At 41.0% G+C, this 27,370-nt stretch overlaps 1 long non-coding RNA gene across 1 annotated transcript in view; it reads left to right on the top strand.

Moving 5' to 3' along the window:
* Positions 1 to 27,370, top strand: part of LOC129120148 (uncharacterized) — a 168,189-nt gene that overhangs the window by 134,090 nt on the left and 6,729 nt on the right. The window contains exon 5 of the long non-coding RNA XR_013182051.1: positions 6,018 to 6,151. This is a non-coding gene — a long non-coding RNA (uncharacterized LOC129120148). The remainder of the gene's footprint in view (positions 1 to 6,017; positions 6,152 to 27,370) is intronic.

Here is a 27,370-nt window from a genome sequence, read left to right as displayed (position 1 = left end):
TGTTAGCTGTCCTGGTAGAGGCCCATTCTGCTTTCAAATGAAAAGTTACTTTATTACTTAAATGCATAAATCACAGTATTATCTCTCTATCTTGATGAACTATGTTTTCTAATGAACAAATACGTGTTCCATATTAATTGACACTATTGAAGGGAATTGGGTCCTCATATTTTTAAAGCTGAACTGAAAGGCATTCATAATTCATTCATTCATCAATTGAATTTGAAATTCATCAATTTAGCTTTGCAGAAAAGAAGTATGAGATAGGAGCTTCTTTGCTTTTTTCATGCCTTTCTGTGGAAAACATTTTTATATGTGATATGCAGTGAGATAGAGGGAACAAGAGTTTAGAGACAGAAGAAATATTACATACATGCACAGAATTGTACTGCTTTGAATTATAGCACTACAAACCCAATGAAAACCCATTGGCTCTTACTGAAGCTACTTTGGTTTTAAAGACTATTTTTTTCTGGTCTACTGGTACAGACCTGTGAAATCTGAATAGGCAAGGCACCAAATGGGGCAAAGGCATAACAAAAATAGCAGGGCATGTGAGGTGGAAGCACATGGCTAATTTGCTCCATGAGATCTGCATCCATGTCCTGCTGAAGGTGAGTGAGACTGGAAGATCCCAGCCCAGTGGGAATGTTCAGGGAGGCAGTGTGTTGCATGATCTCAGCAATAGAACTGGACAGGATCTACTTCATTTTCCAAGTGTCTAAAAGAGGTAGAAAGGTTTTTACGGGGCCTCCCTCCCTCCCACTTCAAGATTACCCTCGCCAGTTGAGCTCTGGAAGGGTCAGCAGATGCTGTTCCTCTTTGCATGACTTCCCAGGGCACAGAAGTTATGCTGGGACTCTCTGAATGAAGTCTCAGAAGCATGCTTTCTTGCCTTATATAATTATATTTTTCTCCAGAGGCTGTTTACAGTAGATTCACATAGAGTAGTGAGCAACTGGCCCTCATTATTTTTATAAAAACTCCTGCTTGATCAGATCATGCTAGGAGAATCACTTCAGTCTTCTCTTTCTCTTAATTAGTTTATTTCTTCAGAAGGGATTTCATTTTTTCTGCAGTTCCACTGCATTTCCTATGTATATTCTAGAGCAAAAAGAAGTCAATTCTTTGAAGAGTTTGCTTATTTCAAGAGGAAAGATCCTTGTTTAAGTGGGCTCCAGTGCATTAAGATCTGAGCTGGATGTTACTAAGTTAACAGCATTTCCAAACATATTCCTCGGGTGTTTAGCAAGGTTTAGGGAGTTGCCATGGAGGCTTATTTGCCTCCAGATGAGTCAGAATTATTGAAATACATCTATCTGAATCAGAAGATTTTATTCCAAGTTATGAAAGGGGTGAAAGCCTTCCTCTTTGAACAGCACCTCCCCCTGCAGCTCCCTTTCTGCCAGCTTGCTGTCACTTTGTTCCCAAAGCACTTTCCCTTTTCAGGTCCTCTCCTGCTCTAGGGATTTTGTGAGGGTGTCTTCTCTGCTTCTTCAACTGCGTTTGAGGCAATGTGCCTTTCTACCACTGACCTGGTGGAAACTTTTGAAATCAATGGAAATCTTTTCTTTCATTCACTCTGCTAGTTGTTTGATTACCCACACCCCATCTGCCACCCTTCAGGGGAATTAGATGCAGTCCCTTTTGAATCCCCAGTAAATGTGTAATGACTGGAATGTTCCCCCTCTCCCTGTGCTTTTGGGCTTCCCAATTTCTGTATGACCTCCTTCTTCAGAACTGTGTTGTCCTTATCCAAGGAAATGTAACTGTAGATTGAAAGAGTGATTTAGGGAAAAATTGCCTTCACTGGGCATTAAATCCATGATTAGCTTAAAAATTTGTCCCTTTATGTTACCTTAAAAATAAATCACAGACCTGAGTGGAGAAAGAAATATTAGTAGAAGAATGATCAAATGTTACCCTTTCTTCTTCCCAAGGTCTGTGAACTGGAATGCATTTGAAATTCTTCAGTCTCATGTCAGCATCAGGAATAAGTGCTCAGACCTGCCACCAGCAGAGCCCCATGCTGTTGTGGGCTTGCAATTGCAACAGCTCCCTTTTGTGTTAGGTGGGCTGTCCTCTGTCTACAGGAATGTTACATCTCCCTGAGCATCAAGATGTTTGTTGTTTTTTTTTCCCCTCCATCCTCTGAACCCTTACAGTATCAGAAAAGATGCTATCAGTCACCCCTTTATGCACTCCCACATGGGTTGGTTTATCTCTGTAGTGAGGAGTGTAATTGCTAATGTCTGCAGAGGTGCACATACAGGTGCAAAGATCAAAATAGTAAGCATATGTCAAGCATAATTATGATACACCTGTGTGCATGTTTTCATCTGTGTGAAAAAGAACAGCACCAAAAACATTCTGGTTGTGGTCTTAACCCAAATTCACTTCACCAGCCTCAGGTTTTTATACAGAATCACTTATCTCTAGTTCTGAGTTACCTCAAAGCAGGGATTTCCTGTGTTACTTTTTGCAATGCCAGAAGCACTAATCAAATGAAAAGAGGTCTGATGCAGCCATATGTAACAGCATGACCTGGAATTGCTTGCTTTTGGCTGTGGGAAACCTTGCTCTACCTTTATGAGGAAGTCTAGACAAAAGGAAGATCGTTAAAGGTCTACAGCTGCAGCAAGGTGAAACCCCTGGTACTGAAGGCACAGAAGAGCAGGCACTCAGCTGATGTCACTGTTCCTAGAGTTTTTCATTAAGTGAAATGAAATTAATCTCTTTTCCCAAATACACAGTGTTTCAAATTCCAGGCAAGACAGTGTGAGTAGAGGAGTGGTGCCTGACTAGAACAGGCGGACACTCAACTCTGTTTCATAAGCATGGATTTTGACACAACATTTCTTCTGGTTAATTCCCACATCACAGAAGGTTAAATGTAATTTTTAGTTTTCATTCTTAACAAAATGATGGAGTAAGGTTTGATAGGAATGTGTCTAGCAATCTGTCTTCAGAGACCATCCCAGGCACGTGCTCTTTGTCTCCTACAGCTTCTGTTGTCTGTGACACATTACTTTTCTGACATAATCATGATGTCAAAGTTGGTATAAAGCATATTATTGCTTCTTTTTTTTATGTCACATTGGTTTGAACTCAGTGGTAGACACTTCCACTATTTATGCAGAGTCAAACTTACTAGCCCACAGCAGCTCACAAATTAGTGACAAAACTGTTGTCATTCATATTCAGAGCCAGGACTGAAATATCTGTGGAAGTGTGCTAAGATTTGGTTGTGCTTTTTATTGAAAAGGTGTCTCACATCTCAGAAGATTATTTGCTCTTAAAAAGCCTTTCTTCTATCAAAAATCTTGTAGCACCAAAAAATATTGTAAAATCTAAAGGAACTGAGTGGCCAAGTTGTTACACTCAGGAAATCTGGGAAGAAGTCACACAAATAGGATCAGCCTGTGATTCTTCCCATTTGCAGCAAAGTGAAGTAAATAGTTAATAGTCCACCAAATGTCTTCCTTCCTTGGAGCAAAGCACTCACTGTGCCACCTTTTGCAGTTTCCTCTAACATGGTCTCACCCTAGTGCATGTGTTCAAAGTGCTAATAGGAACAGGCAGATGAGGTATTCATCTTTCATCATATCCCAAGGGATCTGGAGCATTTGGTCTTGTAACACTTGCAGCCTGTGTGTCTGGGGAGTTGGGACCCTCTGGGTGTCTGGGGCTGACCCATTTGTCTTTCTTCACCAGGATGTGAGTGACTGGCAGCTCATACAGGGCTTGGCAATTGTTTCTCAGTGCAGGCCTCCTCTAGCAGAGCTTTCTGTGGAGATGTGGGACATTGCAGCCTTGGGTGTTTGCCACCACTATGGTCATTATGTTTTCCTTCAGAAATGGCTTCCTGCATGCAGAGTATCATCCAGTTTCTTCTGGAAGTTGTAAGCATGGAGAAAAGCAAGCACAAAACATTCAGTAACTGATTCCCCAGCTGCACACAGCTACTACTTCCATAGATTTTTAGATTTCATAGATTTAAATCAACTGTAGCTGACACTTCTATTGCTTTTAATTTACTATATTCACTCTTTGTAATGACTTTTTTGTGTTGCTGCTAGTGCTAGCTACATTAGGATCCTGTCTTTGTTATTGCTCTTTATTTGGCATCCAAAAAGTACACAGACTTCTGAGCTGTAAACATTGAAACACATTAGAGAAGAAACAGACTGAAGATTTCACTTCCACACAGAAAGATTGTATCACCAAAATTGTTGTAAAATTGAAGGAAATCAAACTTTTAGTTTGCTTATGTTCTATACATCAACAATTTTAGAGAATTTAAGCTACAAGAGGTCAGATACCTACCTAAACAACCTAACTGAGGAAACTTGGCTCCCTCTGTAGTCAGTGAAGAGAAAGAATCATCTCCAGATAGTAGTTCTAGCCCAAGAGATGAAAATTGGCTTATTATTTTCCATGAAGAACTAGAAATCCTCCACCATAAATACAACTTGCAGGTTCTGCATTTTTTTAGCGCTTTCATGCATCTTTCACTTAGTTTCTCACTTACTGAAAAAAGCCTTTAAAAAAGTATTCATGAACCAGAGAAGCTTGCATGCAGAATTTTTCACGTGTTCTAAGTCCAGGTCATGTATAAAGCTTTCTCTTTTGAGAATTTGGATTAAATATTCAAACTTTTAGGAGAGTCAACACCGGTCTCTACAACTGAGCCTTATATCTAGTGTCACACCCAATTAATGCAAAAGCCCCTCAAAGTCAGCTCATCCATGCTATTTTATCTGTATGAATGGGATTTCTGGTAACCATTTCACACACTGTTCTTCTGCTTTTTCCACCTCTTCTGCTGATTTGGCATATAAATATCAGCCTGTTTTCAGTACACACAGAAGAAATTTTGAATATTGATGATGCTTTCTTCTGCTTTAAATGTAAACAGTTATGCCATGTGAAAACCCTCTTTCCCTCTCTCTTTCTAACATGTAACTTTCCACAGAAGTTAAATGACTTTTTTCTTAAGTGACAAATGTGGCCAAAAGGTTTGAGACCCTATAAATCAAGCAAGATTGCTTTTAAGTTTTCATCCATCTTTTGCAGTATAAGTTAGGAAAAAAACATATTGTATTATCTTCCATGACAATGAAGATTCAGCTGGTAGGACTGAAAATATTTAATAAATAAGAGTGTAACACCTGTCTACCTTGCTGTGGGGCCAAGCACAAGTCATCTTATTTTGCTGTTATGTTAGTGGGAATTGCTCATCTGCTGAGTAATTGGCATTGCTCTCAGAAGGCTCTTCCTTCTTTCTCTGAAATGCACACACACACATGTAAACAAACTGCTCTTTTAAACTACTAGGATTTATTGTAGAAGATGTTTTCTCTACAATGTTTGACAAGAAATGAAAGCAAAAATTCCTAAGATTTCTTTGGAGAATTTCAAGGTTTTTAAAACTTGTAAGAATAATGATATTTTGCGCTTAAAATTGTTTTCAGGTTTTCAAAAAAACATAAAAATATATAGAAGCAGTATTTTTCATTTAAAAGCATCTGTCCACATTGAGACTACTTTGTTTGCTTGTTTATTTATTAATCTGACTGTTTCAGGATGTTCCTTTCAACTGATTACAAAACTGCATAGAATGATCCTGTCATTCTTGTAGTAATTTTCTGTGCAATATTACTGACTTCAGCACAGCTATTTGATATTGTGGTTAAACTGAAAGGAGAAGGCATATTCTTCTTGCAACAGATGCTTTATCAAATACATATCCTATATCTATTGCTTTCACTAATTAAATCAGCTTTGCTGATTCATAAATTTTTGGCCAAGCCCAAACAGATCTCCCAGTTATCCTATAAGAAATGTTGCTCCGCTCTAGGATTTTTAAAATCGTTATTCATGGAAAGGAGCAATTAATATTAGTAAAATACGTTTTAGTAGCTAATGCTTTTAGAAGTTGTTCTTTTTCTAATAGGGTTTATAATTTAAGAATGGAATTCACTCATTTCCAATGTATCTTAAACCTTGTTTTGTAGATTACTGCAAATCCACTGAGGTAAAAAACCAAGGAGGCATCAGAAGAATATTGGTGACGAGAAGGATAAAAGCAGAAACCCAGCAACAAATACTTTGCCTGTTTGAGCGAGAGATTTGAAACTTTCCCCAGCTTGTGAGTAATATCAGATTTCCCCCTCCTTGCCCCCACCCTCCTACTGAGATCAAAAGACAATATTCCTGCCTCTTTGTAAGCACTGTGCCATCTGTACAGCTCCATTTGCAGCACCAAAGTCCGACTCACCCTCTGTTCCCCTACTTAGATGTATGGTACTGTCTCTGCTGCCAGAGATCTGATGTGGTAGGAGCAGTTTCCTTATATGTGAGCCTAACAAATTGAAACCTGCCCCCTGTTCTCAGTCCTAGCTCAAACAGCTTTCCACAAAGTCAAACATCAAGATCACAGTCAGTGTTTTGAGGCAAAAAATGAGGAGTGCGTGCTGATTTTTTTTACTGCCACAAGTGTAGTGGACAGAAATGCTGTTTATTAAATATTTGTAGCCTGATGGAGTTATCTATTCTCTTGATACACTGATAAAGGTAATATGTATAGGAAGCCACATGAAATGTTCTTAAAATGGTGGCCTCTCTGTCACCATTCAAAGACCTGTTGAAACTCCTGCTGACTGAGGACCCACCAGGCCCTGGTGGTCTGGAGAACATTGCTTATCTTAGTGCAGCATGACAAATCCAAGCTTCCCATGGGTATTTCCAGCCCTGGTGGTAGTGCTGAGAGAGGACAGATGATGGCTCTCTCAAAAAGTTATGGGCCAAATCAGTTGAAGGAAAGAAATTTTAAAAGGAAGTAAAAATTGTAATTGACAACTGAGGAGAAACATTTCGTCAGATGCCCAAAAGTCAGAACTTAACATTTGGAAAAGAGAATTCTCCTGTTTTTCTAAAGAAAATACCTGCAAGTAAAATTATTCAAACAAAATAGAAAAAAAAATTGAGACATGTATAAAAAAACCCAAAACAACTAAATTGAGGAAGTTCACAATCTGTATAACTTAGACATTAGAAATTTAAGAATTACAGGTGAAAAGGGATTGTTTCTAGAATAAACATTTCTGGTAGAAATAACTCAGGAATGATTTTATCTCTTTGGAATTAGCTTATTGTGGATACATTTAAAAGTATTTTTAATAATACAGAAAAGGTGAAAAGGCTTAGAATTTTTTTTTTACTTTCATGTGGGAGTATTCAGACAATATTTGGGTGAAACCACTAGTAGGTGAAAAACACTTTTCACTCCAAGCAGGAAGTCTGAATGTGGGCATTTACAGTCTGCAGGTTTGGCCACCCTGCTCTTTTGGTGAATGTAGAGCATCTCTCCATGTTATGTAATGCCATTGGTCAGCTTTTTGTGTATATGTGATCCCTTTCTAATGTTTGGACTATTTGAGGACTTCCCATGACACTGCAGGCTCTCAGGTCAGCCATTCTCTTTACTGTCTTGGTAAACCCACACTATTTCTGATTTCAGGTTCTAGATTTTTTCCTTTGATGCTTCACAGAGGGAAGTTCAAAACCTTGAAACCCTTCTGTGCTACATTTCTTCCTGCGATCTCTTTATCATGCTACAGGTTTTGTACCTGCTTGAATTACAGGGAATATATATCTACCTCTTAGAAAGTACCCCAAAAGTGTGGGTGTCAGTAAGACCAAGACATCCAGGTCACAGAAGTATGACCCTGTCTGAGATCTTGCAGTGGAGCTCCAAGTCTGTGGAACTGGTTGTGGAAGAATGAGGTTGTTCACTATCCCTGCATAGCAAAAATGGAGCAGTCTGTTGTTCTTTATAAAGGCTGAAGAGCCAGGCCACAAATATTCAGGAAATGCCTCTTGCCAGTAACAGCAACAGCTCTGAGCAGGTCTGGAGGTGGGCTCTAAGGAGCTGCAGTACTCACACTGTGCCCAGCCAGGGTCTGCTCTGACTCAGCCCCCCTGAGCCAGGTCCTAAGCTCCACCAGCCCTCCCGTTGACAGAGCAGCACAGCCCTGCCCACAGTGCTGTGGCCAGAAGCAGTGAGCTCTGCTGCAGCACTCTCCCAGGGGGACACTTAGGTCTCAATCCTGCAGGACCCAGAGCTGGCTCCTTCCAGACCCCCTCTTTTGAAACAGAGCTGTCATGTAGGACACCACCATCAGTGGAGAGGACCACTCTTGTCCACCTCCAGCACCTGGCTCTGAGCCACCACACATACACACATTGTGGGATTGTCTTTATCTTAATGGCATTTTTAAAATGTGCCAACAGGACTTCCGAGCCTTCAGGATGCACTGAGTTTTATTTTCAATTCATTTCAAATGGAAAACTTAACTGTGTATTGTGCTTAAAGGAAACTTTTCTGTAAGCCAACAGCTGGCTTTTTTAAAATGTGACCCATATTTTTAGCCCAGAATCCCCTCTGAATCACTTTTTCTTGAGTTTTGAGGTTTTACCTCCATTTAGATCTACCAACATCAGCAGTCCTCTCTGTTTCCCCAGGGAAAGGCAGAACAGGACCCAGCCTGTTCTCCTGAAGAAACAGAGCAGGAAGCCAGTGTGCTAAACTCTGATTATTTCTCTGGCTCTGTGTATTTCCTGAGAGATCTTGAATCAGAATCATATACACAAGTTATTTAGCTGGAGGTGAGCTATGAAGATGATAAAAAAAAAAGAAAAAGAAAAAATATTGTGGAGGGAGTAGATGAAGATAGCACATGATGGCTTTTGTAACATCAGACTATAAAATGCTACTATCTTTTAGGATACATCTAGGTGTGTATTACAATCAGAAAACAAATTTCTGTGCTTTGGGCTGGTCTACTTGCTCTGAAAGAGAGCATTTGACAGCTTTTGCTTTGTGAATGGGTCTCTTGGCTTTTGGGTGGGATCCAGGCAGAGCAGTCACAGATCTGTCACCAGACAAGCCTACCCTTAGTCACTGTGATATGACCATGGATGGGCATTTTTGGGAGTGCAAAACACACAGCTCTCTGTTAGTTTTACTGGTTGTTGTGTGTGCGTGTGAATCCTTCAGAAGAGTAGCAGCTGAAAGGGTTTGATTCTCTTCCCATCAAAAATAAATTGCAAAAATTGTATTGATTTCAGAGCAGGAGGATTGGACCCTTAGCCTTGAAGAGGATATTTAATATATTCCATTACTAGCATCTTAATGGGATACAGCTATACCATGCTGCACACGGAGCTACATATGATACAGCTCCCTCAGGCTGCTCGACAATATGCTCTCCACTTCAGAGACTAGTACATAAATACAATTCACATGCTCTGTCTTTAGTCATGCCACAGTTTTGTCAACCACATCACATTTTTCTGCCTCAGGCTGCGGTGTGTGCTGTTAACACATGTCTTTGGACTCAGGTCAGAGAGTGCAGGGACAGCACTGCATTGCTTCTGTTTTCAGGGGACTTTCCTGTCTTTTCTTGTCATGCAATTAACTTGCCTCATTCCTATTTTGGCTTTTTTATTATTGTTATTTCTGCCTACCACACAACAGCTATTTCATGTAAATACAATATAATTTGTAAAATTCGTTCTACTGTATTTTTCAAGTAGATGTAAAAAATGCTGAAGTGCAGGAAAAGACCTCTGTAGCACGACTGTTCTGAGTAAGTGAAATCCACTAATTTTCTCAAATTGCCTCCAAGTCTTCTTTTTCATGTTTTCCTCCAGAAGATTTTCAACCAGTGATTCCTTTGAATTGACTGAAAATTATCATAGGTTGATATCTTGATTAAGCTTTGAACTCTTGAAAATTAGCAAGGGAAAAACCTTTGGCCCACTTACAAAAATATTTTTCCCGGTCACAGAGCTGGTCAACAGTTTTGGAATTTCCATATGAAATTTCATCAAAATGGAGACGAAAGGGGAACAACCACCAATATCTCTTTTTGTACTTAACTAACACCAAACACCCTGCAGCTGGAGAGGCTGGATGGTGGATCATGTCAGGGGTTCTTTGCTGCTCCCTATCTTCATGGGCAGAGTTTCTCCCAGGGTGTTGGCATTATTCTGGGATTTCCTTCCCTCTCTCTCTCTGGACTGATTTTGCCATGGCCTAATGTACACAGCAATGAAGTAGATGAAAGCTGACCAAGGGCATACAGAAGGCAGTTCAGCTTTGCAGTAACTGCAAATCCCTCTTCCTTCATCCTTGTTGACTGACCCCACCCATTAGAAAAGCTTTTGTCTAAGAAAGGCAAAATCAACATAAGACTATGTAGATGGGTGACTCGCTTTGTCTCCATCAGCAGCAGTAGCTGGATGAACAAAGAGACTGCTCAGCTTCCTGTACTTTCTGGATTCAAAATGGAGAATACCTTACAATAACAGTTACTTCTTTCCTCTTGGACACACTTCTTCATAGAGAAAATGTAGCTTAAAAAAATCACAATGTCTCTGTCTGGGTTTTTTCGTAAAAAATTAGTGGCTTGCCTCTAATGTTTCTAATGCTTAAGCATTCATTGCCACCGTTGTAAATCTTTTAGAGCAAAAGAGAGTGAGAAATGTTAATCACAGAAGGGAGAAAGGGCTTATTTTGAGAAGTTTATTTCTCCACTGGACATCAAAACAAAATGTAAAAGGCAAATTTGTCTTCAAAACATGCAGCTGAAAGGAACTCTGGCAGTAGGCAGGCACACATAGCCACATTCTGGCATCCAAATATAGTTCATGTTGTACCATCCAGATGAAGATGATCACTGTATCATGACAGAGCTTCACTCTGGCCTTGTTTCTGTCCTTTCCTTGATGGCCATGGCCTGTTTGGGTGCACAGTGCAGTGGGACCAGAGCTCTGTGGGGAAGGACAGGGCCCTGCCTGAGTCCCCAGCTCTGCCTCAGGCTGGGCAAAGGCACAAGAAGAATGTGGGACATTTTATCTCTTGTGCTGGGGTCAGCTTAATAGAGAGTGATTTCTGGAGTGGTGAATTTCTCCTGGATGATTTGAGGTATGTGTTCAGTCCCACCACTTTGCGTTCATTTAATCTGGTAAAAATAAACTGTAAGGGAGCCTAAGTTGCCCTTGGCAGCAAGTGAAATATGTGTTGGTCCTGTTAGCTGTGGTTCTGAGTTCTCAGTGGTATGAGAAGGGGAGCAGTAAGGAGGCTGGGGGGCTGGTGGACAATGCCTTCTGCATCAAAATCCAAGCAGCCATGGAAATGTAGTGCTGAGTTTAGCGACAGAAACAGGGGAATCATTAGCCTTGATGATAACTTGCATATTTCTTGTAGGCAGAGTAAGGAAACATTGGAACAGGCTGCCCAGAGAAGTGGTGGAGTCACCATTCCTGGAGGGATTTTAAAGACATGGGATCACAGTTTAGTAGTGTATTTGGCAGTGCTGGGTTAATGGTGATGATCTTAAAGGTCTCTTCCAAACTAAAAGATTGTATGCAGCACATGACTTTGTGCTGCTCCTTTATGGATGTGTTATTCCCAGGGAGGGAAGGGCTGGCCAACCGAGCTTCAGGAAACCAGGAAACCAGTCCTAACCCGATCCTGGGCTTTTCTGCAGCTGCTAGCCCCTGCAGGGGCAGACATGACAGAGCTGGGACAGCCATGCCATTTACCTGTGGGCTGCTGGACTGCCTTAGGTGGCTACAGCCCTAGTGCTGTGGCCCTGCCTTGCTCTACCATGGCATGGCTACTTCGGGCCAGGCAACTGTGAGTGTCATCTTAATTCCCTTCATTGGTGACATGACCAAGGAAGCCTTTTAGACACCTTTGCTGTTACAAATCTCTTCCCTGGTGTAGAGGGAAAATGTCCTTATGTGAGTACTGGACAGTGCAGTGGGTCTTGTCTCTAAGCAATAGCATAAGTTCATTAAGTCCATGCTGTCCTGATTTCTCATTCCTCACAGATAGCTCAGCAAGAAGTGTAAGCCTCTCTTTCTGCTCTAGGCACTCTGTGGTCTGATTACAGTCATGCAGTACCACATCCCCCTCCCAGGGGACAGCTGATGGTACTGCAGCTATTAGTTCAAGCCCTGAAAGCTTTGGTTTGGGAAAAGGCACACAAAGACTTGCAAGAAACAAAGGGAAAAAAATACCACAAAATTCTGTGGAGTAAACAAGATCTGGTTTGCAGAGGCTGACTAGAGACAGCTTGGCAGAGGCACTTCCTAAAGTCACAAATTTTCTTTGCTGCCTCTGTGCCTGTTTCCTGAAGGACCTGAAGTGTTTTCATGGACTCCAGATGTAAGACAATAGGTCTTATAATTGAATACCCAAACCAAAATCATATCATAGCTGCTAAATTGTATAGTTAACATCAAAAGTTAGTATTTTTACATCAAAAGTGTCATTTGGTTAGATGACCTCAGGTACAAACACACAGAACAGCCTCTTCTGCCAGGCAAGGCAGGTCTTAGAATCTTAATTATGGAGGTCTTCATGTTGGTTAGGTATCATGTGTGAGAAAGATAAAAGAAGTAATTTTTGTTTTGCTAAAATATGTTTATATTGGCATTTTTCAAACCCACAGATCTTTTGTGGAAACATTCCATTCTCGGTTTAGTCCCAGCAGTACAATGTTCATAAAACCCAGGGAGAAAAAAAAAAGCACCCTAGTATACCATAAAAATTAAGTAGGATGTGGCATTTTATGTAAAACAGCAGGGTGGGGTAGGGAAAAACCCTGTACTAATTCTGAAAAAGGAGCAGTTGCTTGCTTGAGATGCCCTGATGAAACAATGGAAATTTTTGCATGAACAGCTGCTCACTGGTGTGAGCACAGGTTGCTGGATTTGGCCAGTCAGTACCAACTGAGCTTTGTTAAAAATAAGGCCCAGGTATAATTTTTAATATATCCCATGGGCACTCTTTCTTTTGATTTTATCAATGTGCAATTGAAAGGAAACGCATCTAGAAATAAAGAGACTGATGTGTCAGCCCTGATATCATATCCTGATATTAGTGCAGAGTTACATTTTGCGGCCCATGTTCAGTTCAGCCCTCGAGTGATCTGTTCCAATAAGGCAGATAACAGCCAGTAGGATGATTCACCCATCAAGCAATAATGAGCAGCCATTGCATCACCTTCTGTTGTTTATTGTACCCTCAGGCTTTCCAGAATACAGTTGCCTTGATAAAAAGATAAAAGAAAGGAACATAAAACTTGGGTGAAAGAAAAATCTTGTTTAACTGAATCTACTTCTTGTGTCCTCTTTCTCTGTTCTCTTTAAAGTTATTATTAATAGGGTTAGACTGTTTGATAGTGAGCAATGTTTGAATGAGATCCATTGCTTGTGGAGCAACACCTCTGAAGGCCCTTGGTGCTTTAGTCAATGAATAAATGAGACTGAAAGAATGTAGGATGGATTAGAGCCAAGTCCAGCCCAGGAGAGAGACAGGAACATTATGGACCAAATTCTAAACACTTTGTTCCACATATTTGGATTGTCCGGAGGTCAGTAAGAACTCTGCCAGCATAAGAGACCTGAGTAAAACCTGAGTGATCCCCACAGGCTTTGAAGCTATAATAATGTTTATGTCTCAACCTCCTCTCAGAGTTCATAATGAGCATTAATTAAATACACCTCAGGGCTCCCTATGTAAGAGTAAAATACTCTTACTCCCACTAAAAAGAGAGAGGAAACCAGCCCTTGCACAGGAGGGCTTGAAGTTTCTTCTGGCTCTGGGTCTTATTTCAAAGGACTTTGAGTGGTCAGCTAGACATCAGATTTAGCTGTGACCACAAAGATTTAGTTGTGACGTTGATCCTGTGGCTCAATTTTCGGGAACTCCGACCTCTTCCAGCTCGCCATATCTTCAGGCAGAGATGTTGCTTAGAGATCCATATGCCAATATTCTATTTATCTTTAAGAACAGGGGGTAAAGCAGTAATCTATTTAGTAGACAGTCAATGTAAATGATGTTTATGAAGATAGCTAGTGTACTTAATTTATGAGGTAGGCACCAAGTGCAAACTTAGTAATAAACACACCTAATTTGTTAGCCTCAAAGGTCACCAATATGAAGTCCTCTCAAGTCACCAAAGAAATTATGAAACAAATTCATTTAAGTAGTTAAAACAAATACATTGATCTGAATGTGAAACAAGGTGCCAGGCTTCACTCTGGGAGGGAGCACTGACAAAGTCTTTGTCACAGAAATGGCACTGGATGTGTCAGTGTGAGCCACAGCATACAAAGAAATGATGATGTAGAAAGACATTTTTTGCCTGTGAGTGCTGAAATACTTACAGGAACAAACCTTGACCACTGCCATCATAGGGCCATTTGCTTAGATGTGGCCCATGTGCCTAGGTAAGCTCTTCTGATGAAATGATACTTCAATTTCCTAGCAGCTGCTTCACAACCAGCACCCACAAGAACCTTGACAATGGTGAAAACTTGGAGGGTGAAGAGGGACTTACTGTACAATTACAAGTTACCATGGTTCATTCTCTGTTTTGCTGATGCTGAACAGATTCCACATGTTACCATAATCTGCTCATGGGCATGCAGAAGGATTTCTGCTCCTTCTGTCTCAGGTGGTAGCACTAGCAGAGTTCTCTGTTTAAGCTCACTGGTGGAGTTTAGGCCATGACCAGCACTCAGTGGCAGCTGAAGAAAGCAAAGAATAATGTTATGAACAATGTCTCTTTTAAAGAGCTACATGGGAGAATCAGCATAGAACTTTTTATCTCTAGAACATGCTCCTCTTGGGCTGTGAGTCCTGCAATACCAGGCAAGTGTTTACATGCAGATCCCCCACACAATCTGCCTTGGAGACTAATAACCTAAAGCAAATCATCTGCACACTATGTGTGCAGGTTCCCTTCATGTAGACCATATAGCTCCAAAAGCATATGAGTGTGCACACTTTTAAGTGTTTCATGCTAATTCTCATATTTATTTCTTTGTATTAGTCCTAAAATTTTACAGAATTAAATCACTCTCCCTTTTCCCTAGACTAAATCAAATTTGCAGCACTTCTACTTTTCTGATGTTCTCATGGTTTCTCAAGGTTTTGTGTGGTACACTTAAAAGTACTGTTTGGTTTATAAGTTGTGACATTTTCACTTTAGTTTTTTATATCTAGATTATGCTGTAAAATTTCACATTCATTGCTGTGTAAAGTAAAGGAAAAGTTATAAACTTTTGCCCCATGTCTGAGACAAGACTTTCCTTATGGCAAAGTGACGGTCAGGAGGAAGCTAGCCAGACAGTCTGAGTGATGACCTGTGGGGGGGTGATGGAAGCCCCTCTGGGACAATGCTTTTTCCTGCTTCTGGAAGTTCCTCCTATTTCCACATTGGCTTCTGCATCCGGTACTTTACCAGGATTCTCTTTCACATCAAAGCATCTCTCCCCGGGCTACACATGTAGGGGCACAGCCTTAGTTTCCATGGGAAATAGTTTTGTCCCAAAGGAAAGGGAAAGAAATGTTTGGTTTAAACATGCTTAACACTCCCCCTTCTGTATAAGGCACTCTGTTGTTGCACTTTCTCTGGTCCCTTGGGGTATCAACATGCTCTTTACCACACTTATGCTTATTTTCTTAGTTGAGGTGTTTAGAAGGGGCTGTGGGGAAATTTTGCTTTCATCCACATTGGTTAAATAAGCATCATCAGGCTGAAAGCTTGCTAAATTAATTGCACCAAATTATTTATTGTTGGTTTCACCCTTAGGATGAGTTGGTCCCAGTTCTACCATTTAAAAGAACTTCGTGATGTAGACGACGTGGAATTCGCGTTTCTCTTCTAAAGTTATTAGAAATACAGAAGGAGCCAATGTATGGGTGATAAAGCTGTTGCTTAGCTTAGTGAACATATCCCTGAATTTATGTGCAGGGATCCACGAATTTTCCTGGAAGAGGAAGTCAAGGAGATGTTTTTGATAGAGTTCAAGTCAGATATGAGTTGTCTACTCAATATTGATTTCACAATTTTGTTGAGAACTTTGTGTAACTTCAGTCAGCCCACAGAAGAAAAAGAAATCTTTGGAAATGAGACTGCTCTTGAGTTGTGTGCTCCTCTTGAGTAAACGAGCTACCAGCAAAAGTTGCAAGCTCCATGATAGCAGCTACAACATCTTAAGGTTGTTGATGTGATGAGGTTTGTAGCTCATAGTGATCTACAAAACAGATGGGCTTTTGAGTGCACAGTCCCTTTTCTAAGCTCAGCAAGAAGACAATAGCATGTTTCTGGTTTGACTGTGAGTGTGGGATCTCTCAAAACTACACAAGTGTTTGCTGGTAGCCATGACTGACACCAAGGAGGAAACACCCAATGCTTTCCATGGTCAGGATTAAACCAAGCCTGAACACACTAACCACACATGTTCCTCCTTATTCCAAATACTTACAAAACATGTAATTTGGTAGCCCAGTTACTCCCTTTCTGAAGTCTCCTGAATTTGTTTGTTTTCAACTGTTGATGCCATTAGTTCCTCCCTTATTTCCCTCTGTAGGCATGTAATTTCTTTAGGTTGGTTGCTCATGCCTTCAGGGTTGCTGGGTTTCATTCCATGACAGGCTCTTTGATTTTGCCTCTGTTTGGGGGTGGGTAGGTTTTTTGGTTATTTGAAGCGCTTTGAATGCTGACTTTAATTACATTGCCTTGTAAGAGGCTCTTCTACAAGGGTTGCTGACTGCAAGGCCTCTGACTGGCTCAGGAGCCATGCTGCTGGGTGGAGAAAGTACCATGGAGCACATATAAGTGTTTTACAAAGACAGTAGCCACTGAAGTGCAAAACTGACAACTTGCCTTCAAGAATGTGAGACTTTGTGTTGTTTTGTTTGTTTTATTATATATGTATATATATTTATTAGTACTAACAGAAACTAAAATGCTTACATCTACCATGGAAAAGTGCTAAATCTGGAAACAGATCTCTAGCATCTCACTCAGAAGTGTGGCATTTTTCTTAGCAACAGATTGTCAGGCAGGGCCCAGCAGAGTTAAGGATGTAGATGAATTGGAGACTGTCCAGAAGAAAGCAACAGGAATGATAAAAGCTTTATAAAACATGAGTGATGAGGAAATGTTAAAGAAACTGAGTTTGTTTAGTCTAGAGGAAAAAGACTATGGCTGAAAACGTATGAGTTTTTCAATATGTAAACAATTGCTTTAAAGAGGACAGCCATCATTTGTTCTCCATGGCCACTGTGAGAAGGATAAAAAAAACGTCAACATCATTTGCAAGAAAAAAAAGTGAAGCTATGGGAACTAGGTTTTGTCTGGATATTGAGCCCTTTCATTGGCCAATTCAAGAATGATTAGACCAACACCTTACAGGGTGGTTAAACTTTATTCTGACTCATGTGAAGGTATAAGAGAAAATGACTGCAGGAGATTCTTTCCAAGACTTCCAGCTTTATAAATTTATGAAGAAGGACTTTGAAGGGAAAAGACTTGAGCTGGGTGTAGTTGCTTTTTCTAACTGGTACCTCCAGTCACGCTGGTGTCATTTCAACAGTAAGAAATTAGGTCTTCCCTGTTTCAGCTTTTCTGGGAAGAGTTTTTGAAACCATACAGCTACTCTGTTTAGCAGAAGCTCCCATTCTTTCCTCTTTGTTCATCCTCTTAACATTCCTCCACAAGATGTAAAATACATCTTGGTCTCCTGCTTGAAGGATTTGGAGTAGCCTCATTCAGCTTCTCCCACTGGTTTTAAAGAAATCCCCAGTCTGCAATCACAATCAATCCAGTCTTTCCAGCAGGGAAAATGGTTCGTGCTGCCATGGTGGGATAATACAGTTGCAAGTTGTAGGTATCACACCTCAGGCAAATTGTTCTGAGCCCTCAGTGCCACCCTGGGGAAGTTTTCAATGCACATTCCTGTGGTGTTACAATATCAGGCTTGTCAGTGTGCACCAACCACCATTGTGTGGACAGTTTTGTAGCCCTCTTTGCAACAACAGAAGGAATGTGGTGTTTGCTGTGCCTGAGTAACAGTGGGATTAAAATCAGCTGGGGAAGGTGCCTTCTGACCCAGCCAGTTGATGGGTCAAGGGCAAGGTGGAGGAGCAGCTGAAAAAACCGAATGCTTTAATAAGGGTTTTAAAACCATTAGAAAACATTTATGCAGCAGAGGAGGTTAACAGGAAACCTTTAGAAAATGTCTTACTGTGTTTTGTACCTTGTATTTTTCAGGGAATGATAATTCATTTATAATTAATTGCTAATGGATTTATTATTATCAATATTGATTTCACTTGACAAGGCAAGACATAAAGTTAACAAGTGTGAGGCATTGTGTGCAAAACATGAAATACCTCCAGGTTCATTGCCATGCCAAGTAGGTTGATCAAGAGCCAAGCTTGCAAAATGTGGCATCAGGGGACCCCTTACTGCCAGTCTGCCAGAGAGGACAAGAGTCCTGGAGGCAGAACTGCCATCAACAGAGGAGGCATAAGCAGGCAGCCTTGAGCAGGCCATGGGGGAGGTAGTATACTTCTGAGATTAAATCCTATGTGCCCTAAAAGAGACAACTTCTCTCTACAGTATCTTTCAACATTCTGTTAATTAAAAAAAAAAAAAAAAGAGAGGACTAGGATAAATTTACAAAAATAAATAAATTAAAGAGAAAGTAACTTCTGCCAAAAAATGAACTTTCATGTTCAGCTTGAAACTAACTTCCCAGGAGTCAGCTTTCTCAGGGAATAGCCTGTTATCAGATAAAGGAAGGACTGAATAAGAAAGATAATTCCTTTGTTATGAATGTCATCCCCCTTTATCAGGACATTCTCCCCCAGCTTTTAATGCTCACTGAATTTCTTCTGATTTCTTAGCATCTTTATATTTTCCCACCTGTCTGTCAGCTCCTCTGAGGGTATTTTCCTTCTTGAAGCTAAACTGTGCAACACAACTAAGAGAAAGCAAACAGAAATTTCTTCAATCACTCTCATTGCTTAAAAATTCATAATCATTTCTATAGCCAAAGGCAGAAAAGCTAATTATTTACTGTCCCAAGCAGTCTCAGCACCTCCCGGGAAAATGTGCTGTTGAGCCGGCTGTGCTGATGCATCCGCAGCTCCCATCGCTGGGGCCCAAGTGTGCCAGCATCACCAGTGGGACTTCTTCAGCTTTGAACAGAGCTGCTGCAGCAGGCTAGCTATAAGGCAGAGGAGCTCAGCCACCAGGGACTGGGAAGACAGCAGCATCTAGCTTCTCTCTCTAGTGAACCTTCTGGCCATCTTCATATTGGCATTTACAGGAAAGTGAGCTATTTAGGAAAAGATTGTCATTTTTCTCCTTTCAAAGTGCAGCCCATTTAAGCTTGGTACATAGGATATAATGGAAAAGGAGCACCAGTAGAATTCTGGCTGATGCAAGCAAATACCTGTCCGAAATGATTCACTGAGTTGTGGCTTTGCCTTTCTGTTTATGTGTTTGTTTGCCTTTTATGGAAAGATGCCCAGCTCTGGTTACTGCTGTGAGAGATTTGGACTTGCTCTCTATCCCACATTATATTGCTGTCAGATTCCGCTGGAAGATCATCTATACAGGCATCCTCTTCCTCATCCTTTTGAGGCAACTCTTTCCCTCTCTTTCTTATGTGTTTTCACAATCTGCCTCTAAACTGAGTTCTGATCCAACATTTGTGACTTCTTTGTAACATGTTCTGAACCAAAAAGACCTTTCCCTCAAAATCTCAAATTCTTTGAACTGCCCCATTCAAATTCCCAGCAGACTCCTCTTTCCTGTCCTTCTCTTGCTTTTTGCTGTCAGCTGGAGTAGACTTGCTACATTTCTCTGTAAAGACTGAGGAGGATAAACCTGAATACACAGCTTTTACTGTGGTCTCACTGTGGGCTACCTCAGGCACTGTCTGCTGTTCTGCACTGGAACAAGAAAAATGGTCAGAGAGCTATAATATGCAGTAATTTACCTGATCTCTGGCAAGCTTTAATTACCATTGCTGATTAAAAAGACCTGGGAAAGTGAAGTGTGGATGATGGGGATCTAGGAGAGGTGGGCGGTCAGGGGTGATAGATCAGGCATGACATGATGATAGTACAGAGAGGATAATGTGCTGTCAGCACTGGAGCTGCATGTGTCAGAACTAAGAGAAGCAGCAGATCTGAGACAGCAGTGATGGGAAGGGCTCTGCAAGGCAGGGAATGAATATGAGGGAACAAGATGTGAAATGGAGAAGAGGGCATTGGGATGGTAAACATATCAATGATTGGCAGGTGCAAAAAGGTAGACTCATTCCTTTTCACAGTGAATGTTGTGGAAAGGACTGTGCTATTCTTAACCCTTGGAACTAGATTAGGCTATTGTGATATGCATCATAAATCAACTAAGCATATATGTAGTCCCAGCCATGTTTCCAAGACAGCCAAACTTCTGCCAAGGACACCCCACACAGGTGCTTGTGGATTCAAGCAAAAGGCAGAGTCTTCATTTTGGTAATTCAGTCTAGACTTCAAGACATCCAAAGGGCTGCTCAGAACTCTGCCCTACTATTGCTCCACTGTGCCCTTTCCCACCTTGGCTGTGCCCAGCTCCTAGATGTCCCAGCTCTTCCTTCCATCAGGCTTTGGCTTCCTTTCGCAGCCCCATCTCAAGACTTTCTCTCCGTGCCCTGAGCACAGCAGCCACTCTGTCAAGGCCACTCTGTCTCCCACCCTGCTTGTGAGGGACAGTGCCACCTCCTCCCAGCACCCAGCTGGGGTACCTGGCTTGCACAGCTGGGGCTGAAGCCAGCCCAGCTCGCCAGCTGTAGGGAAAACCTCTGGGTAGTTAAGCCTGCTACTGTTTCTGGCAGAATAATGATATACTGACATGTGCATGGGAAGTTTCTACCTTTTCACATGTTTTCACTGAGAGAATTCAGCGTTGTTTCCCAGGGTTACTATGAGCTAATAGACTGCAGGCATGGAGCAATGACAGGATTTTTCCCTTGTGAAGGCACAGGACTAGTGACTTTCCCCTACAAGGACAGCCCTATTCCCTTCTTCCCATGCTTTCACTCTCCCATCCACCCAGCACAACTTGATGTTGCATTGATTGAGTAAATTGTACAGAAGGATGCGAACATCTGGGTGTTGGCAAAGTGTCTCCCAGATGGCCAACACTCTTGCTTCCTTCTTTTTCAAGATGAAAGGGTCCATTTTAAAGCCAGTTAAAAGAATATTAGAGAATTGATCCGAACACAACAAAGCGAATAGGCCGAGTTACATTTTCATCCTTTACTGCCCTCTATTGAGAATGGATACATCTGCAGAAAAAAATCTAAACTGCAGTTAATAACAACAAAATTCAGCATAGAGTTTTATCTCCACAAAAAATCACTATTTTTAAAAGCCCATATGTTCAGTTCCAAACAAAGCTTATAATTTTGCTTTTTGATGTATTTGTTAATGCATTATTTTTAGGTTCCATACATGAAGGCAAAATCTTTCCCTGGGAAATGCTTACGGAGAACCTGTTATATTAATAACCCAACTAATAACCAACCTGTTACCATAACCCAAAATAATCCATCTGGGACATGGTGATGCCAGGTGGAAGCTGCTTGGAGGGCTCCATGTACAATGTGTTCCACATGCATTATGGCAAAGGCCCTTCACTTTCCCCCTGACCTAATCAGCTCAAATGTCAGGGGATGAAAGGGCCATTAGCTATACTAGTCATGCTTGGAAACTAGAATGACGATGCATTTACCTAAAAAAAAGAACTCAGAAGAAAATGTGCCTCTTGACTTTAAAACCACTCTCTGGTAGAGTGATTCCTTTGCAACATCATTCCTTCTTTGGCAGTATTTGTGGAAAAATGTAGAGGAACAGAATGAGTTACAGTGATGCTAGCAAAAAGAAGAAAGAACAGATTATTATGTCCTGTATTTTTCTACCACTTTATCATCTGAAGAGCTCTAAAGGCTTACAAATTATTGTTTACAAATTATTATATTAGCAAAATAATTACGTGGAGGTAATTATCTGAAAAAGCAGAATGGACAAGCAAAGATTAAATTTGGTTTTGTTTTACATAAAGGGAAATTTGAGGAAAAAAAAAATCAAATCTAAACTGTTTAGGTCTAAAGCCTGAAACTAGAATCCTCCATCTCCTCTTTTCCTTTCAAACAAAAAAATGTCCACAGGTGTGTAGCACTTTCAGCTATATAAAGGATGGCAGGGGATTCATATTGGTAAATGACATGACCTAACATTTTTTTGAGGTCAAAGTGTCCCACTGTGATTTCATCTTCATTGTGGAATTTAAGAGTGAAAAATTATGTATTCTGGATAAAGCTGTGATGATTTGAAGATGAATTTGCAAGAAAATACCACCTATTTTGGATGCTGATTCTAGATAAGAGTTGGAGAAGATTCACTTCTCTGGGCTTTCTTCATTTTTCCACTATTTTGATAGGTGCCCACTGATCTTTCAAGGTCCTCTTCTGCCAGTGACCCTAAGCTATGACAGGCTTCCCCCAGCCCATTTTACTTCTTCCTCCCTTGTACACAAAATGGTGTAATTTTTACAGAAGTTGTATTTTCTTAACTATCTTCTGCATCCCAGATCCATAAAATGACTGGCTTACATTCCAGAAACACTAGTCCTTCAGTATAAATCTCAGCACCCTGAATGGGGAGCTGGGATCTTAAAAAACAAAGCCCTCTGCTCCTAGAGCTCTTATGGCATTTCATAAAAGCAATAATCCATCTTTTGCCAAGCAAGGATTCTCTCCCACAGACCATCTATGTGGTTTCCATCTGCACATTAATTGGAAACTGCTTGGGGTAAAAAAGTATTTATATGTTTCGAATTGCAGCTGTTCCCATGCTCTGGCAAGGTGCAAGGGAGCTCTTTTCCCACAGTCCAGCCCTCCAAGGAGGAACCACAGGCTGACTGCAGACCTGGAGCACTGAAACTCTGGGGCATTTGGGTGGTATCAGCTGGGCTGAGGTGGAGCCGTGTGCCAACGCTCACTACACAGAGCAGTGTGCCTGTTTGCTCTTGGGCAAAGGGCTCTCTGCTGGGCACACTCCTGCCTGCAAGTCTTCAGCAGTGTCTCCTTCTCTCTGCCAGATGTGGTTGAAGGAACATGTATTGTTTCTGCCAGGTAAACATCTTTAATGATGACTTCCTTCGGGCACATAAGTCTTGAAACACCTGGGAGAAACCTAAAAGCACAGATGAGAACCCTCAGCACAAAAACTAAGCTGCAAAGCATCAGAGGCTGAGCAGACAGAGCACTTCTGTCTTACTCAGACTCTCTCTGGAAACTGGGACTTGCCCATACAGAAAATTACAGGGACCCTGAAGAACAAAAATGATAACAGGTAGATAGGCTTTGCATTGGTCTTACCTGGAATGGTCCAGCAGTGGCTTACACTCAATCAGTTTATCAAAACAGCTTTTCCCATATGCAAAGGCTAACAGCTTTGGCAACATTCATCCTCAAGGAGCACTCACAGAACAGATCTAAGGAAGATTTTACTCAAAAACTGCTGTGGCATCTCCTCACTTAGGAAATGATAGGCACAAAAAACTGGGGAAGGGGCTTAGATGGCCTGTATCCTAACTGGAAAACTGTTTTGCAGACTTGCTCTCTGTGCTGATCTTCCTTGCAAACTCATCTTGGTATCTGTAAAAAAAAAAACAAAAACCCAACATTTATAAAACATCAGAGCAAGTTTATCCATGACATGAAAAACATTCAATGTGTATTATTATAGCAATGGATCCAGATGGTGATCTACTACAGCTTAGTAACCAGAAAGATTTTTACGCTGCTGTGAGATAAAAATTTTCCTGGGTCTGAAATCAGAGGAATTGACCGGCAGTCTCTCTGCATCAACTAAATAATGCAAAGAGACAAATGGAATATTAATTGTTATGATTAAAGGAGTCAGCAGGTTAATTTTAATATAATGTAAATTATATTAAATAATTTTTAATATTAAAAAATTCCAGGTTTTATGGAAGGGATGGTACATAGCTAAATGCTATGCATCACTTTTCCATTGCTACAGGGATTTCACTGCAATGTACTTAAAGCCCCATCCTATGTTTCAGCAGGGCTGAAAGCCTGCTAGTGCTTTGAAGGGATGAAAGCAAATGAAATTGAATAGCAAACAAAAAAAGTCCAGACTTGATCAGTGATGATGAGAGAATTCCAACTGGGTCCACTGGGGAGCAATGATCAAGAATTAAGGTCTTGATTTTTTTTTAAGCTAACAAATGAAGCTTCTTTATTCTACTTAAATGGGATAAGAAAAGCCCTATTAAAGGAAGCTAACAGTTGTACTAATCTGCAAGCCACATCCCTATTGGCCCCAGCAGGTAAAAAAAGGAAAGACTTCTAAAAATGTTTAACAAAACCCACAGAAAATGAGAAGAGCAAGAGATAACTCTAAAATGTGCAACTTTGTTTCTGTGGAAGAAGAAAAAGGTCTGTTTTCATAGCTGAGTGAAGAGGCAGGAGCATGAGGTGCAGCTCTCATCCTTTGCGCTCCAGCCTCCGGAGTTTACAGTCTGCAGGCTGCCTGCAGAGGGGCTCTTGCCAGGTGTATGAAGGTGGCCTGGGGCTCAGGGTTTTGCCCTTTTTTTTTTTTCTTTGGTTTTGACTGAGGATTTGATCCCCCCAGGCACCTGCCTTACCAGGATTACTTGCATTTCTGGCATGACTGATCTCAGCAGGTGGCTCTATGAGGGCAGCGTGCCCATTCCTGGGCAAGCTGAAATATTGGCCCTCTCTGCTGTCACATTGGCAGCCTTTAATGCATGCTCATCTCCATATAAGTATTGCTTAGGCTCCAGATTTGGCCAGTTTTGAGATTACTGTGCCATCTGTAATCTGTACCCTCTCCTGAATCTCTGGCTGGCTTGCTGGCTAAGGGGATCTTTCAGCACTCCTGCTGTATCTCCTCCATGCCCATGTGCTCCTGGTGGCACCATTCAGTGTCACTGACTTGACTATAGCTGACAGGGAGAGCAATAGCTGTGAAGATGTGTCAACATCCCTGGCTGCCAACATGTGGAGGCAGCCTGAATGCATGCCCAGGACTCCTCGGGAATTAAGATGTGGCTTCTAAATCTTGTGGCTGTCTCTGCACAGCCCTGGTGACCTGTGCTGGCTGGATTAGTGACAGAGTAAGGCTGTGGGGACACTTTCCCAGGGCTGGTGGACTAATCTCTCAGCAGGGGAGGAAAGAGAGGAATAGCACGAGCAAGATAAGAGAGAAGATCCCTTGGCAAATGTGTAGCAATAAGTTAGGAAGGAACCATTGCTCTGAGAATTGAGGACATCATGACCTCATTAGTCTAAGACACAGAAAAGACAGGGGGTGGCATGGGGTGTGCAGGGACGAAGGATAAAACTTGACCCCATTGTAGAATTACATAAAACAATAGTTGAACCAGAGTCTTACTTTAGTCTTTTTTTTATATGGACCAAGCCCAGCTGTGAATTGATAACCAAAGTACAATTTTGTCCTCATCTCAAGTCAGTGTTTAAATGCACGTGATGAGGAAGAACTCTCAGTAGGACCCTGAGCTCATTAAGAAGAGAAGGCTCAAGGGGAATCTTCCCAATCTGTAGAAATACTGAGTGAGGGAGAATAAAGAACCCAAAACCTGAAATACAAGTACTGAAATACGGAAAATCCAATTTATACTTAAAATAAAACATATTTACTATGAGAGTGGTCAATCACAGGAACAGGTTGCTCAGAGAAGTTGTGGAGTCACCATTTCTGGAGGTATTCCAAACCCAACTCCACGCAGCTTTTTGCAAAGTGCTCCAGCTGACCCAGCTTTGAGCAGAGGGATTGGACTAGATGGGCTCTATAGAACCCTTCCAGCCATTTTTTCCCCTTTATATCCCCAATCTCATCATGGTGGATTCAAATTGCACCCTCTTGATGAGACCAGTACAGCTCTTCAACTCCTGCTCCACAAACACATGTGAGATACCCCATGGAGATGCATGTTTTTACATGAAGTTCACAAATCCTCCATCTTACACTTTTAGGTAAATATTTGCCCCTAAAATTTCAAGCTATAAAGTGCTTCAAGACTTACTATCAATGATTTCATTAAACAGAGCAGCAATGGCTAAAATGAGGGGTCTTTCAATGAGCCTCAGAACTTCCAGCTGCTGCACACAAACCCCATTAGTGCAGAATTGTGACACAAAATAATGAAGTAATTTATCCAGGCTAAAATAGGTCAGAGTTTTGACAGTCATTTCAGTGAAAGTGTGGTGAGGTCCTTTGGGTTTGGCTATTTTTTTCAAAGAACCAAACCTGATTCCTAGTACAAGGAAGCATGCCCAAGTTACATGGCTCTATATTTTAAATAGAACTTCTTTTTAATAACCTGGATTTAATGTGTTTTACAATATATTTATTATCTCACACTGTGATATTTTGTAACTTAGATTTTCAGCTAACGAGTAGCTCATCTAATGAAAATAATGATTTTTTCATGCTGTACTACATGGAAACTTAAAGTATTTCAATTAAACAAACCACCTCATTAGTGTGCCTTGATAACATAGTTGAGTTTTCTTTGATATGGTCAGAAATATCTAGCATGCTTTTGGGATGCAATCAAACTCTCCAATAAACTTGTTGCTAAAGACAGCTGCTAGCACCATGTATTTCTTGAGCAGTCAAATGACCTAGTTTAGAAGTGTTTGAAGCCATTTTATGCTCTGGAAGGAGAACAAATTAACCTTGTTTAACAAGTAGTTTTCAATTTGTGTTCAAGCACTCTTCTGCACTCTACCATCTCCGGAGCAGTAGCATGGCCTTATTTCATCCTTCCTCTTACATCTCCTATATACTTAATGCTACAGCTTTGGAAATCACCTCTCATCTGCTGCATGGACCCTGGGAGGGGGTAGTGTCATTGCACTCAAAATGCATTTGAAGCCATAAGTCCTTGTTATCTGAGGTCTGTTTCAGTTTTTTTGTACTTTATGAAGAGCTAAAAGAAAATCAGGGTCATTGTTACTTCTCCCTCAGATTTATTTTGCCTGTTCCTTTTAAAGGCTTGTTCAATTGGATATTGCCAAGATAGCAGAGAACTCTGCAGCAAACCCCCAGCTTTTGGTTGAGACAAGACCAAACTGATCTTTTTTGCAGAAGATTTCTGTGGCTGCAGCTATTTCCATTGGGATGTGGGGTCAGAGCTGTGGCTATTATAAATCAACATATCTCCGTCCAGGGAGCTGTTTTTTATCAGATGGGGATCTGGATTCACATTTCCATAGTTTCTCTGAGAATGAGCATTTCTGGATAATATTCTTTCTATAAGGTTAGTGTACATTGAAGTTACAGTGAGTTGCTGCCTTTTAGGCTACTCCCTTGAAAAACTTGGTTCAGATTTGGATCTCATTATAGGCAAAATGATTTGCAGAA

Source organism: Agelaius phoeniceus, chromosome 4 (assembly GCF_051311805.1).
Source record: "Agelaius phoeniceus isolate bAgePho1 chromosome 4, bAgePho1.hap1, whole genome shotgun sequence".
Lineage (NCBI taxonomy): Eukaryota > Metazoa > Chordata > Aves > Passeriformes > Icteridae > Agelaius > Agelaius phoeniceus.
This window is presented reverse-complemented; position numbering and strand designations above follow the sequence as displayed.